This window comes from Euleptes europaea, chromosome 3 (assembly GCF_029931775.1).
Source record: "Euleptes europaea isolate rEulEur1 chromosome 3, rEulEur1.hap1, whole genome shotgun sequence".
Lineage (NCBI taxonomy): Eukaryota > Metazoa > Chordata > Lepidosauria > Squamata > Sphaerodactylidae > Euleptes > Euleptes europaea.
The window spans coordinates 107,997,231-108,011,348 of NC_079314.1; positions in this window are offsets into that span (position 1 = coordinate 107,997,231).

Genomic DNA, 14,118 nt, shown 5'->3' on the forward strand with positions numbered 1-14,118 from the left:
GGGCTGAGAGAGTTTGGAGAGAACTGTGACTGGCCCAAGGTCACACAGCAGTCTCCTTGTGGAGGAGTGGGGAGTTGAACCTGGTTCTCCAGATTAGAATCCACCACTCTTAACCACTCCGCCACGCTGTAAACAGAACATGCAACCCTAGTATTCCTTGATGTAATCCCATCCAAATACTAACCAGGACCAACCATGCATAGCTTTGAAGATCAGACAAGGGTCGGGCTAGCCTGAGTCATCCAGGTCAGGGTGGCAGTGGGACGCTGCATAAGTGCAAAGTCCTGCATGTGAGTACTTTCAGCCAGCGTCACGTTTAAATCAGGCCTCACATGGGCTGCTGGGAAATCTGAATGCAACTGGGAGAAGCTGGAAAAGAGGTGGTAGTGGTATGAATGGAAACCTATATGCCTGCTGTTCTTGCTGCAGCTGCAGTCTGCAGCTATTTCTGTCCTCGGAGTCATCCCCAGACAGGAAATGCCCTTGTTTTGCAAATTCCATTTTTTAAAAGAATGGGCTGACACTTTACAGGTAGTAATAATATGTTTTGCATTTTAGTTTGCCCAATGCAACCACCCCACAACGTCAAAAACAAACCAACAAACAAAATTCAGGATAAGGTTGTTAAGAAATAAGATTCCCAACCTACAGGTAGGGCCTGCAGATCTCTGGAAATTACAACGAATCACCAGAAGACGGAGATCAATTCCCTTGGAGAAAATGGCTGCTTTGGAGGGTGGACTCTACGGCCTCATACGCCGCTAAAGTCTCTTCCCCTCTCAAAATCTCACCCTGCCCAGGCTCCACCCCCAAATTTCCAGGAATTTCCCTACTCAGCTCTGGGGGGAAAAATGACACTGGCCCTTAAAAAAAGAAAAGAAAACTTTCGCTAGATGTCGATTTTCTGCTTTGCTTGACATACTTCAGGAGACAAAGAACAACACAGTTCAACAGTCAATGATCTGGCCTCGGTGACCCCAGAGTTTCAGCCGGAAAGGTCAAATCTAATCTGATCTCCAAAAGCCTTCGAGTCAGATTTCAGCACCGGTTAAAAGTCTGTGGCGAACCACTTTCTTTCAGGCATGGGATTACTGAAGCCACTCACAAGAACATCTCTGGATTCGCCTGGGGGCACAGGGGCCACGATTCTTCTCCAAGCATCCTGAAGATATGCAAAAACAGAGCTTCCCCCCCAGAATGCATATCCAGGAGAATGCATGGTCAACAGTTCTGTGTACAGTGTAGTTCTTATAGTAAGAGGTGATGCTGGATTTTAAGTCGACAGAAATCGATGTGTGCTTCTTTGAAGGTTATGCTGAAAGAGAAAATGACTGGCTCAAGGTCACCCAGAGAGCTTCATGCCCCGAGGTGGGATTTGAACCTAGCCCACCTCAGTCTATCCACTAGGGTTGCCAGCGCCGGTTTAGGAAATCCCTGGAGATTTGGGGACGGTACTCGAGGAAGGCAGAATATGGGGAGGGGAGGGGACTCAGCAGGGATGTGGTGCCACTCTAGGATGTCCATGTCTCCTAAACTCTATGGTATATCACACAGTTTGCTCTACGAAGTTGTCATTTCTTCCAGGGGACGGATCTCTGTAGGGTGGAGATCAGTTGTAATTCCAGCAGAACTTCAGCCCCCACCTGGAGGTTAGCTACTCTTGTATCCAGTGCATCACACTCTCTTTTTTTAACATGCTTCTCTTTTTGTCATCCAACTCAACCCATAGGTCTGTGGTCTGGTTCAGTGTCACAGCCTTGAGGGATAGAAACTTGGGCTATGATTAAAATAATAACAGCAGAGATTCTTGGGACGTGGAGTTCTGTGTCCAGTAACAAATCCTACCCTTTTGTGGAATGCAAGCAACCCCGCTGAGGCATTTATTTCAATGGGACTTAAACCAAATATGACTTTGTCTGGACTGTGTTATCTGTAGGGTTGCCAGGTCCCTCTTAATACATGTTTGCAATTTAAGAAATATATGTAGTCTATCTTTGAGAGCCTTGTACTATTTTTGACACAGTACCTGGAGGTTGGCAACTCAAATTGTATGTCTACCTCCTCCTCCTGGCAAGAAATATGGGAGCGTTTACCCTAAGCCCAAAGAGAGGCTGCAGATGGATTGCTGGATCAGTCCAGCAGTGAGAGATAACTTAGGAACAGGGGCATTTCGCAAAGTGTAGGGTGGCACCCACACTAGCAATACTAGGACATCTCGCAGGGTCTTGGTAAAGGGGAGAGGATGAAAAATTAATGTGGTTGTAGGGTTGCCAACTCTAGGTTGGGAAATTCCTGGGAATTTGGGGGTGGAGCCTGGGGAAGGCAGGGTTTGAGAAAGGGGGTACCTCAGCAGGGTATAATGCCATACAGTCTACTCTCCAAAGTAGCCATTCTCTCCCATGGAAACGATCTTTGTAGCCTGGAGATCAGCTGTAATTCTGGAAGACCGGCAGGCCCCACCTGAAGGTTGGCAACCCTAATTAGAGGTCGGGTTGCTAACTTCCAGGCGGTGGCTGGAGGTCTCCTGCAATTACAACTGATCTCCAGCCGATAGAGATCAGTTCCCCTGGAGAAAATGGAAGCTATGGCAATTGGACTCTATGGCACTGAAGTCCCTCCCCTCTTCAAACCCCACCCTCCTTAGGCTCCACCCCCCAAATCTCCAGGTATTTCCCAACCCGGAGCTGGCAACTCTAATTAGAGGCCAAGGGGAGCGTGACCAGCCAATTATTCCCAAGGATTCTTGGTCAGAAGGAAGCAAAGGAACTGAATTATTAAGTCCTTCCTGATCCAAGGCTCTCCCTGCCAGTACTCCTTTTGGGACAAATTTGCTAAGAAACTACAGGTGTTCATAGACGCTGACCACCTACACGGATTACTTTTAAACAAATAAAAGCAGAAGCACACACACATAAACCAACTTTGGCAGGGGCCTCCAGTTTGGAAGACGGAACAGGCTTTGGGGGAAGAACTCGCAGAACCTTTTCTCACCCTCCGGATGAACGTTATCGACGAGTGCGTTTGGGGACCGCAATCGCTGGAGCTAGGACAGATCGCGGTGGGAAAGTACCCTACTTGGAGAGGATTCCGCTCGGTGGAAACTTCCCTTACATATTTCTGGGCTCTGCTCATGCAGATAATAAATAAAGGGTCCTCAGGGAGTCGCAGCAGAGGGTGTGAAAATAACGAGCAACCCGCCCATTCACACATTGACTGGCTGGATGTCCTTAAATAGAAAAAAAAAGTCCTATTGGAAATTAGCTGGTACAACTGGGGAACATCACGTCTAGCCACAAATGCTTTTTCGCTTGGATCTATCCAGGGAAGCGGGAAGTGCTCTGTTTAAAAAACAAAAAAACACATCAGCTGGCAAATTGCAACAAAAAATCCCCAAACAATGCTGGGAATATTGTTGCGATGCGTTTAACAATCTAATAACTCAAACATGTCAAGATTTTTCAACACTAAAGAACACGAAGACAGAAACTACAGATTTACAATGCAAAACTTTTTAGCGACGACTAATCTGTGTGGAGAGATGAAAAGCGCTGCCTCAAAACGGCGCTGCCATTTCCCCCAAGATGGTGGCGGGGGCTTGAATATATGCCCTCCCTCTTGATTCAGATCCATTGACTCCAGAGTTTTATTTCTGGGGTGGTCATTTGTGCATGCCACAGATAAATAGTACAAAAGTGTACAGTTAACTGCCAGGTAGTAGCAGGAGATCTCCTGCTAATTCAACTGATCTCCTGCCGATAGAGATCAGATCACCTGGAGAAAAATGGCCGCTTTGGCAATTGAACTCTATGGCATTGAAGTCCCTCCCCTCCCCAAACCCCGCCCTTCTCAGGCTCCGCCCCCAAAATCTCCCACCGGTGGCGAAGAGGGACCTGGCAACCCTGTGTACAGTAGGGCATGAAACGCAAGACTTCAACAAAAAGATGGGCTTTGAATAGGGTTGCCAACTCCGGGTTGGGAAATACCTGGAGATTTTGGGGGTGGAGTCTGAGGAGGGCGGGGTTTGGAGAGGGGAGGATCTTCGATGCCATAGAGTCCAATTGCCAAAGTGGCCATTTTCTCCAGGGGAACTGATCTCTATTGGCTGGAGATCAGGTGTAATAGCAGGAGATCTCCAGATAGGACCTGGAAGTTGGCAACCCCAGCTTTGAAGGAGATATTTGACGGATTAGTACCAACACCATAGAAGACTTTTTCCAGATATTCAGATGTTTGCATGTCTTCCTCTGGCTGTCCCTGCCCAAAGCCTCTGTATGCTCAGCTGAAGGTTTCTCCACATAATCTGGAACCCTCACATTGCCGGATGGTGTAGTAGATAAAATGTGGGACTGTGGAGATGTGGTTCAAAATCCCCGGTCAGCCTTGGTCACTGGGTGACCTTGGGCAAACTGCTCTCTCTCTCTCTCTCCTGAAAACCTCATGAAGTGTTAGGCATGCCATCCTCCAGGTGGGACCTGGGGATCCCCTGGAATTACAGCTAATCTCCAGACTACAGAGATCAGTTCCCCTAAAGAAAATGGCTGCTTTGGAGGGTGAACTCTGGCATTGTACCCCACTGAGGCCCCTGTCCTCTCCAGACTCCACCCACAAATCTGCAGGAATTTTCCAACCTGGATCTGGCAACCCCTACCTGCCATTCTCTGGTGGTGGCCGGGGGAAGGGGGACCTGGAAACCTTACAAAGTGTGGAGATAGAATGGAGGAAGAGGAGCTGTGTAGGCCACCCTAAATTTTCAGAGGAAGAAGAGGATCTGGATTCCTCTCATTCTGAATAGCCTTATAATCATTTGGGGATGAATTGCAGGCATTGGTGGGCAGAAAGTATTAGCAGAGTCATTTACAAGAGCAGCTGATGATTGGAGGATCAAAAGTCACAGGCAGGGTTGTGAGAGGAAAGTAGGGTGCGGACAAAACAAAGAGGAAGGCTGTCTGAAAAGGCAAAGAGTTTGTCCACAACTGGTATGGTTGCCAACCTCCAGGTGGTGGCTGGAGATCTCCCGCTATCACAACTGATCTCCAGACAATAGAGATCAGTTCACCTGGAGAAAATGGCCACTTGGGCAATTGGACTCTATGGCGTTGAAGTCCTTCCCCTCCCCAAACCCTGCCCTCCTCAGGCTCCGCCCCCAAAATCTTCCGCCGGTGGTGAAGAGGGACCTGGCAACCCTAAGAACTGGACTAGGAAGCCAACGCAGGGATTTGAGGAAGGATTCCACATGGTGTGATCAATGAAAGGCCTGGATGGATGTGTTTCTTTTCAATGGGACAACATCCCAGGTAATATATACTGAAAATATCACCCTGACTTAGACCGTTTATTACTTGGTTGCATATTTTCTTGGAAAATGCTTACCATTCACCAGGGAAGCTCTAAATCACCCTCGGGTGATTTAGAGCTTTCTCGGGGCTGTCGAATAGTACACCTGTTTTGGAACGGAGGCTCTTTCCCCCAATATGAACCACCTGGTGCTTTCATATGGCCCCTCAGGCATGAGATGCTAACATTTAGCTATTAACAATCTGTTCTGGCTGTGGTCCCAGTGAACCCAGAGGGGCTTTCAGACCCGATTGCCAGAATATTCTTAGAGATAATAGTTGGCATTGCTTGTGGTCTTCATTTAAGGAGAGAAATAACAATTATAAAAACGGTTTTTGGTCAGTGCGTCTCACCAGTTGCCTCCTGACTTTTCAATTAACAAGAGTTCCCAAATTCTCTCCAAAACAACACATCCAGTAGTATCATGTGGTACAGCCCTCCCAGACTGAACCACTTTAGGACACAGTATTACCGCACTAGGAGGACCGTTCCCATGCAATGTTTCTCAATGTGTAATTTGACTCTCTGTGCAGAACCGTCTGTCGTTCTTGTTTTTTTAAAGTCAGGAGCAGCATATTATTAAAACAAACATACAATGCACCACATAACCAACTGCATAAAACACACACCAGTATTATCACATCCTGAAAAGGGTCTTCAATCAACAGAAGACCACTTGCTTTGTATGGAAAAGTCTCATCAGGTTCAATCCTTGGTCTCTACTAAAGCTGCAGATCTGGGGAAACATTGGGCAAGCAATCCTACAGGTCTGAACAGGAGTAGGTCCCATGTTATTTGATGGGATGTACTCCCAGGAAAGAGTGCATAGGATTACAACCTGAGAGGCTTAGGGTTGTCAAACTTCAGGCGGGACCTGGAGATCTCCTGGAATTACAGCTGATTTCCAGATGACAGAGATCAATTCCCCTGGAGAAAAATGGTTGCTTTGGGGGGTGGACTCTGTGGCATTATACCCTGCTGAGGTCCCAACCCTCCCCAAACCCTACAGTTCCCAGGCTCCATCCCTCCCAAATCTCCAAGATTTTCCCAACTCAGAGTTGGCACCCCTAGAAGGGCTCCATAGGCACCAGAATGGTCTCCTTGGTAGTTCCCTCGATTCCAGCAGTCCTGTCCATCTGGCGATAATGGCTGCCAGGTCCCTCTTCACCACCGGCGGGAGGTTTTTGGGGCAGAGCCTGAGGAGGATGGGATTTGGGGAGGGGAGGGACTTCAATGCCAAAGTGTCCAATTGCCAAAGCAACCATTTTCTCCAGGGGTACTGATCTCTATTGGCTGGGTGGGGATCAGCTGTAATAGCAGGAGATCTCCAGCTACTATCATACCTGGAGGCTGGCATCCCTAGGATCCTCATTAGGGAGAAAAACGGGTTATAAATATCTCAACAGCTAAATAAATCAATAGAGTAAAAGCTCAGGGCTTTGCCAGACACTGTCAGAGACCAGGGAGCTCCGTGTTCACTGATGCTCCAGGCAAGAATCTTGTAAATGTCGTAGAATGTATGCAGAACATTTTTTCTAGAAGTCTAAAGTGTATTATTAAAATAGATACATAACACATGCAAAGAAAATATACAAAATTATTTCTAAACTAAATTCCGTAAGGGCAACCACATTCATACGAATCCGTATTCCAGCCCCTCAGCAAGACCCCCAAATTCTAAATGTTTTCTGTCCAGCTGTATACAATTCCAAACATTTCATCAAATTATAAAAAACAACTGTTCAGTGTGAACCATTATTTCTATGACTCCCGTCCCAATGAAGAAAAAAACCCTAACAATTTCCCATCCCTCTAAATTTTTGAGTTGAATTTTTTTAAAAGCACCAATTGTTTAGTTCTTGTTTTCCCAGAAGTATAAGCAGAAGTTATCCCTCTCTTTTTTCCATTCCAAAATTAAGCAATTGTGATTCGCAGGGCTATTAAAGAGAGAAATATCAGGTTGTTTTTTTTGTCAAACGTACTCAGATGTCCCACCTAGCACAAGTGCTTTAGAATCCATCATAGTAAAACAATTTCTGTTATTTCTGCTGGTTTGCCTAATAGTTGACCCAAGGCCAGTTCCGCCAGGCATGTATCAGATCAGGTTTTGTGGCGCCACATTTTCAGCAATTAGATGGAACATTTCTATAAATTTTGTTTTTAAGCCTTCAGGGTGTCTTTTACCATCTTAAAAAGATCTTATAATGATTCTTGATTAAATTGACAGATGGGGAATTTTTTTTTATTTATTCCTGGTCCCTTTATGTATCTCCTTGTATGATCCTGTTTTTCTTGTTCTAGAGCCCTATCCCATACTTGGCAACAGCTGTTAAAATTAGGACTCTCTGTTTTAATTACCATTTTACACCGTTTTGACAACTGCACCTTTGTTGTATCGCCAATTATTTCTTCAAATTTCTCATGAATCTGTTTGCCTTAGCTGAAAATAATGAAATGTGGTCATCCATTATTTCTTCTTTCCACTGTTTTTCATCCTATGAAAACATCCTGTATCTTCTGCTGAATTCTTAATTTTTGTTAAAACAAAAGAAGAAGAAGAAGAAGAGGAGGAAGAGGAGGAGGAGGAAGAATTGTTTTTTATATGCCCACTTTCTCTACTTTTTAAGGAGAATCAAACTGACTTACAATCCCCTTCCTCTCCCCACAACAGACACCTTGTGAGGTAGGTGGGGCTGAGAGAGTTTGGAGGGAACTGTGACTGGCCCAAGGTCACCCAGCTGCCTTCCTGTGTAGGAGTGGGAAAGAAACCAACCCGGTTCACCACATGACAGTCCACCACTCTGAACCACTACACCACACTGGTGTAAAGAGTCTCGTGGCCATCAGACCTGGAGAAAAATGTCTTTAATAGAGCCTTAATGTGTGGAAGTGGGCCACTGAAGCTTTTCATGGCATTGGGGTAAATAACATCACCTGGCAAATAACAGCCCATTAAGCCTCTATTAAAGGGCATTTTTTTCTCCTGGCATTTGGGAACCTGAGGCGTGGAAAAATATTTGCAGATTAGAAATGGGCTACAGCAAAGGTTCTCTTCCTTGGCAGTTTGCACAAAGTGTTCCCTTATTGTGTAAAGTGCTGTTTCACTTGAGGTCCCATCCATAAAGCCCCCTCTCTCATGTGTTGTAAGGCCGAACTAAGTATAATATTGTCCCCGCAGTTGCTGTGACTGTAGGGGAAACTCTTTAAAATATATAGTGAATATTTTATCACTTGTAAATCTGAAGATGGAGGACCTTTTCTCTTTTTCTGTAGACCTTTTCTCTTTTTCTAATTTGATTTTTTTGGGGGGAAGATTTACTTTAAGAAAACAGTTCTGCAAGATATTAATTTTTGTGATAATTTTATTCCTTTTGTTTGGATAGGTGCAATCCATGGTTTCCCCTAAGGTTGTTTTATTCCACGTGCCAAGAACTTCCTTAGTTTGTTTCCAAATTCAAAATACTTTTTTTTTTTCAGAAGCAAAGAATTACATAGTTTAGAAACCTCTAGCGAACTCAGCTGCGCTGTGTCTCTAACTAAAAAAAAAATACTCTTTTCCTTCTATTTTGTGAAAGGTTACGTCTTCGTAATAAATTTTATTTTCAAATTCATTTTTGTTTCTGTTCTTGAAAGCTGCAATATATATTACGAGCCCTCTCAAAACCTTTAACGCTTCCCACATCACAAAATTAGGCATGTCACATTAACCTGCAAGAAGTGTTTGATTTCTTCCCTCACTTCCTTTTCTTAACAATTTCCTTATCTGATAATAATAAATTATTCGTTCCTGAGATCCTAACCTCCTTAGTAAGTCCTATAAATTTCACAGTGTGCAGAGCCATGCGAAGAATCTAACGGGGATGAATTACTACAAAAGTGCATTTGAACTGGGATAGCCACACGAACAGCGCATTCCTGACTTCTGAAGACAAAAGTCCTCAGGAAGCCAGGAAGTGGCTGAGCCAGCATTGGGACCCTCCACGCCGACATCTGGGCTACTTACACTTCCGTAAGTGGCCCCAAAGCCAGTATCCCCAAGGGCATTCCCGCGGCGTTCCGGGGGGGGGGGGCTACCTGTAGGCTGCCTCCTGTCCCCTTTCACCTTGTAACGTCGGCGCTGAGAACGGGGTTGCTGCACCTGCTTTTTAGCAGGAGCAGCCTCGCTGTTCTCTATGGGGCAAAAAAACCCATTTAAACTTTTAAAAGCCTGCAAAAAGCTTTTTAAAGGTTTTTGGCGGCCCGGATACCGGTTTGGAGGTGGTGCCTCCTTCACACTGTCCCTGGCCACCAGAGGTTCAGGAATGCACTGTAAATTCCAGAACACTTTAATTCTATCTAGGAGCCCCATGGCTCAGAGTGGTAAGCGGCAGTACTGCAGTCCAAGCTCTGCTCATGACCTGAGTTCGATCCCAACAGAAGTTGGTTTCAGGTAGCCGGCTCAAGGTGGACTCAGCCTTCCATCCTTCCGAGGTTGGTAAAATGAGTACCCAGCTTGCTGGGGGTAAAGGGAAGATGACTGGGGAAGGCAATGGCAAACAACCTCGTAAACAAAATTCTGCCTAGGAAACATCGGGATGTGATGTCACCCCATGTGTCAGTAATGACCCGGTGCTTGCACAGGGGACCTTTACCTTTTTAATTCTATCTAGATTTTTTTATTCTATCATTCCACCAAGAAACTCAGGGTGGCATTACTTCCTTTCTACCATTGCGTCCTCACAACAACCCTGTGAGGTATGCTAGGCTGAGAGAGTGACTTGTGAAGATCCCCCAGTGAGCTTCATAGCTGTATTGGGAGCCAAACCCAAGATTTTCCACCTTGACACTCGAGAAACCTTGCTGGCTCTCATTATTTTTACATATGTTTTTAATATATGGCTGTTGTTTATATTGTGTTTCAATTGTCTGTAATTGGGCCTCTGTGATAGAAACTATTAAAAATCAATAAAAAATTCATGTCGGAGGTGGGGTTTCTGCTCTAGTAAGATCTATCTTTGGATGGTGCATCTTCTCCCACCATAACACTACAATGGTCTGACCTCCCGTTTCCCCCCCTAGTTTCTATAGAGTTGGATTTGGAAAGGAATGCATGGACAATCTGGTGTTTCTATATAGCTCAGGAAGAAATCAGAGCTGAATTAAATATAAATACAAGAGGGATGAAGGTTACATGCTGAGCTGAGCAGCCGTGAGGCAGGTTTGCTGGCTCTGGGTTGGGAAATCCCTGGAGATTTTGTGGGAGGAGCCTGGGGAGGGCTTTGCAAGCTGCACTTAACAACAAATATATTGGTAATAACAACCGCTACAAAGCCAATAGAATTATATAGTACAGTCACAATCACTCCGAGGTTGAAGTCTTCAAGTGTAGAAAAATTTCAATATGTAGAAAAAATAAACTGGGAGATGATCGTTTCAGTTTCTTGAATTCTTCCTCAGTCCCATTTAATCATCTGTGTTCGTTATCATTCCAATGCTCTTATAGCTCCAATTTTTCTTGTCAATTTCACACATATCATAATCCCTTCATGGGATACAAATAGCAACCATTTCTTCACGTTAACAATTCCAAAAATAGGATATCCAATACACACAGTTGCTCAGACAGGTTCACAATTTACTGTTCCCTCACGGGATACAAGCTGTACCGTGAGGGAACGGTAAATATCCTATGCTGATCATAAAGGCTGATGAGGCATTGATAGGATTGCCAATCTCCAGGCAGTACCTGGAGATCTCCTGCTATTACAATTCATTGCTTCCCCCCTTCAGCTGGCCTGCTTCCGCCTGTCGACCAGCTGAGGGGCGGCGTATGTCCCGGTTAATTGGCAGGCAATTGCCCGCCATAACCGGGCAAATGGGACGCCGTAACCAGGCAAATGGGTTGCCAGGTTCCTCTTTGCCACTAGCGGGAGGTTTTTGGGGCGGAGCCTGAGGAGGGTGGGGTTTGGGGAGGGGAGGGCCTTCAATGCCATAGAGTCCAATGTCCAAAGCGGCCATTTTCTCCAGGTGAACTGATCTCTATCGGCTGGAGATCAGTTGTATTAGCAGGAGATCTTCAGCTAGTACCTGGAGATAAATGGCAAGTGGAAAAACGAAGGAATTGGGTGCACTTAGACTAGAAGAAAGATGGGGAAGGGAAGTCTTTTGAGAAGCTTTCAGAGATGAGCAAAAAGAGAGAGAAAATATTGTGCGTCAATCTATGAGAGACACGACAAGTATGTTTCCCAAATGTAGTGTACGTGTGGGGACCAGGAGGGGAGCATCTTCAGGTTAAGCCTTTGGAAGAACTTTGTAGCAACTGAATACGAGGCCACCTAAGGAAATGATGGCAATACCCCCTCCTCCCGCTTCCTTGAAGGTCTGTTGGGAAACAGTTATGTATTTCATGTATTGCTTCGGCCTTGCCAAAGGCAGGTGGCTGCAGCAAAGCTCACACCGTCGTACAGTGAGGCTGTGGAAAGGCCTATTCCCCGCGAAGCGTAGAGTCCCTCTCTCGAGCATGCAATTTATGTGCCAGATGTGACTCGGCTGTTCTGCAGGTGTGACCGGCTTGAGCTGAAGGGCTGTTCTGGAAGGAGACAGATTGCCTCATTATGCAATCAACGTAAATTATTGCTTGACTTTTTACATGTGTATAGTATAAAGCCAACACGCCCCACTTGCCTGGCTGTTTCCGACCGTGCGCGAAAAAGAGCCTGCGCTCGTCAGTCTTCCAGCAAAAGCATATGGCTATAATTCACCAATTGAGGATTCATAAATATATATATATATGGGACCTCTGCTGAGGATGAGGTCCAGGAGGCGCTTTCAGAATTCCACCCAGATGAAGTCACAGATTATTGCAAAAAAGAATATTATATTAATGTGCCCTCCCCCTCCTTTGTATGGGGAACATTAATTAAAGGAATGGCATTACCTGGATTTTGCGCACCGTGTTTTTAGCATGCTCTGGCAGCGTTTGAACTTTTGTATAGCCGTATGCCATAAGAAAAGGCATGCCAAAATATGACTGCGTAAATCTAAACTATGCTAAACAGAAGCTTCCGAGGCAACGGCCTGCCAAGTTAGTGTGAACTGCCATAGAAGGCAACAGGCTTCTTTTTCTTTTTTAAAGGAGCTATGAAAATCTACCGCCTCATCCCATCTAGGGTCATAAGAACATAAGAAAGGCCATGCTGGAACAGACCAAGGTCCATCAAGTCCAGCAGTCTGTTCACACAGTGGCCAACCAGGTGTCTCTAGGAAGCCCACAAACAAGACGACTGCAGCAGCATTGTCCCGCCTGTGTTCCACAGCACCTAATATAACAGGCATGCTCCCCTGATCCTGGAGAGAACAGGTATTCATCATGTCTAGTATCCATTTTAACTAGTAGCCATGAATACCCCCCTCCTCCATGAACATGTCCACTCCCCTCTTAAAGCCTTCCAAGTTGGCAGCCATCGCCACATCCTGGGGCAGGGAGTTCCACAATTTAACTATGCGTTGTGTGAAGAAATACTTCCTTTTATCTGTTTGGAATCTCTCACCCTCCAGCTTCAGCAGATGACCCCGTGTTCTAGCATTATGAGAGAGGGAGAAAAGCTTCTTCCTGTCCACTCTCTCCATACCATGCATAATCTGTTTGATTGAAAATAAAACTGGGATGAGCATACCAGCCCTGAGTACTGACCCCTCTCCCTAACTGGCTTCAGTTGTATTTTAGAAAGTCTGTCTCCAACAGCAGAACAGCTCTTAAGCTGGTTCCGACGCACCCAGGCATTCAGAGTTTACTTTAACTTTGGAAGAAACATTGTGCTCTGGATTTAATGAATAATCCACGCACACTTTTCTCTCTGTTGTGACTTCTGGTGCCTGCTTGGATTTTCTTCACTCTCGTAGCGGTCGAAAGCATGTTGTGAAAAACTGATAGAGCTACTCCGATCCTTTTTACAGAGTTTGGGGTGTATCAGCAGCACGTCGTCATACTTTTGTAATTGTAGCGCCTATATAGAGTACTAGGTGCTGTAGACAGATAAAATCAAATAAGCCCCTGAGTGTACACTTGAAACTTAAGCAGGGCCGGATTTAGGTTTGATGAGGCACTAAGCTATTGAAGGTAATGGGGCCCTTTATATGTCCAGCTGTCCTTTGTCAACAACAAATTGTCGCTGTTTTTTGTGTTGAATATATGCTATATGGTAATTTATGGACCTAATAGGTATCTAAAGCCATTTGCACATAACAAAACACTGTTGCTGTATGTAGGTTTTATTTTATTTGTTTTTTATCTTATATTTTGGAAATGTACATCCAGTTGTTTTTTCCTTTAAATTTTTTAGGGGGCCCCAAGAGAGTGCGGCCCAAAGCTATAGCTTGTTTAGCTTATATGTAAATCCGGCACTGAACTTAAGCATCTAATATTGTCACCGTAGTTATTTGTTGTACAGTGAAATCCTAAGTATATTTTCTCAGATGTAAGTCTCATTGAAGCCGTGTACAATTGTTAGGATTTTGGCACTCCTGCCTTGTGTACCAGGAAAGAACAAAGTCTAATCTAGATATCCCCGCGTTTTCTGGATGCTGGCTAAACACAAATCCAGAAAATGCTGGCAAAATGCGCGGGAACCCGCGGGGAGAGTGAGCCGACCTCTGACGGTCAGAAAATGCATGCATAATCAAAGCAAAGTCCTGAAGAAGTCAGCGAGGAAACAGCCATGCATAAATGGCCATAAAGAAGTTTTGCTACCTCACTTGATACTAGGGTTGCCAGGTCCCTCTTCACCACCGGCGGGAGGTTTGGGG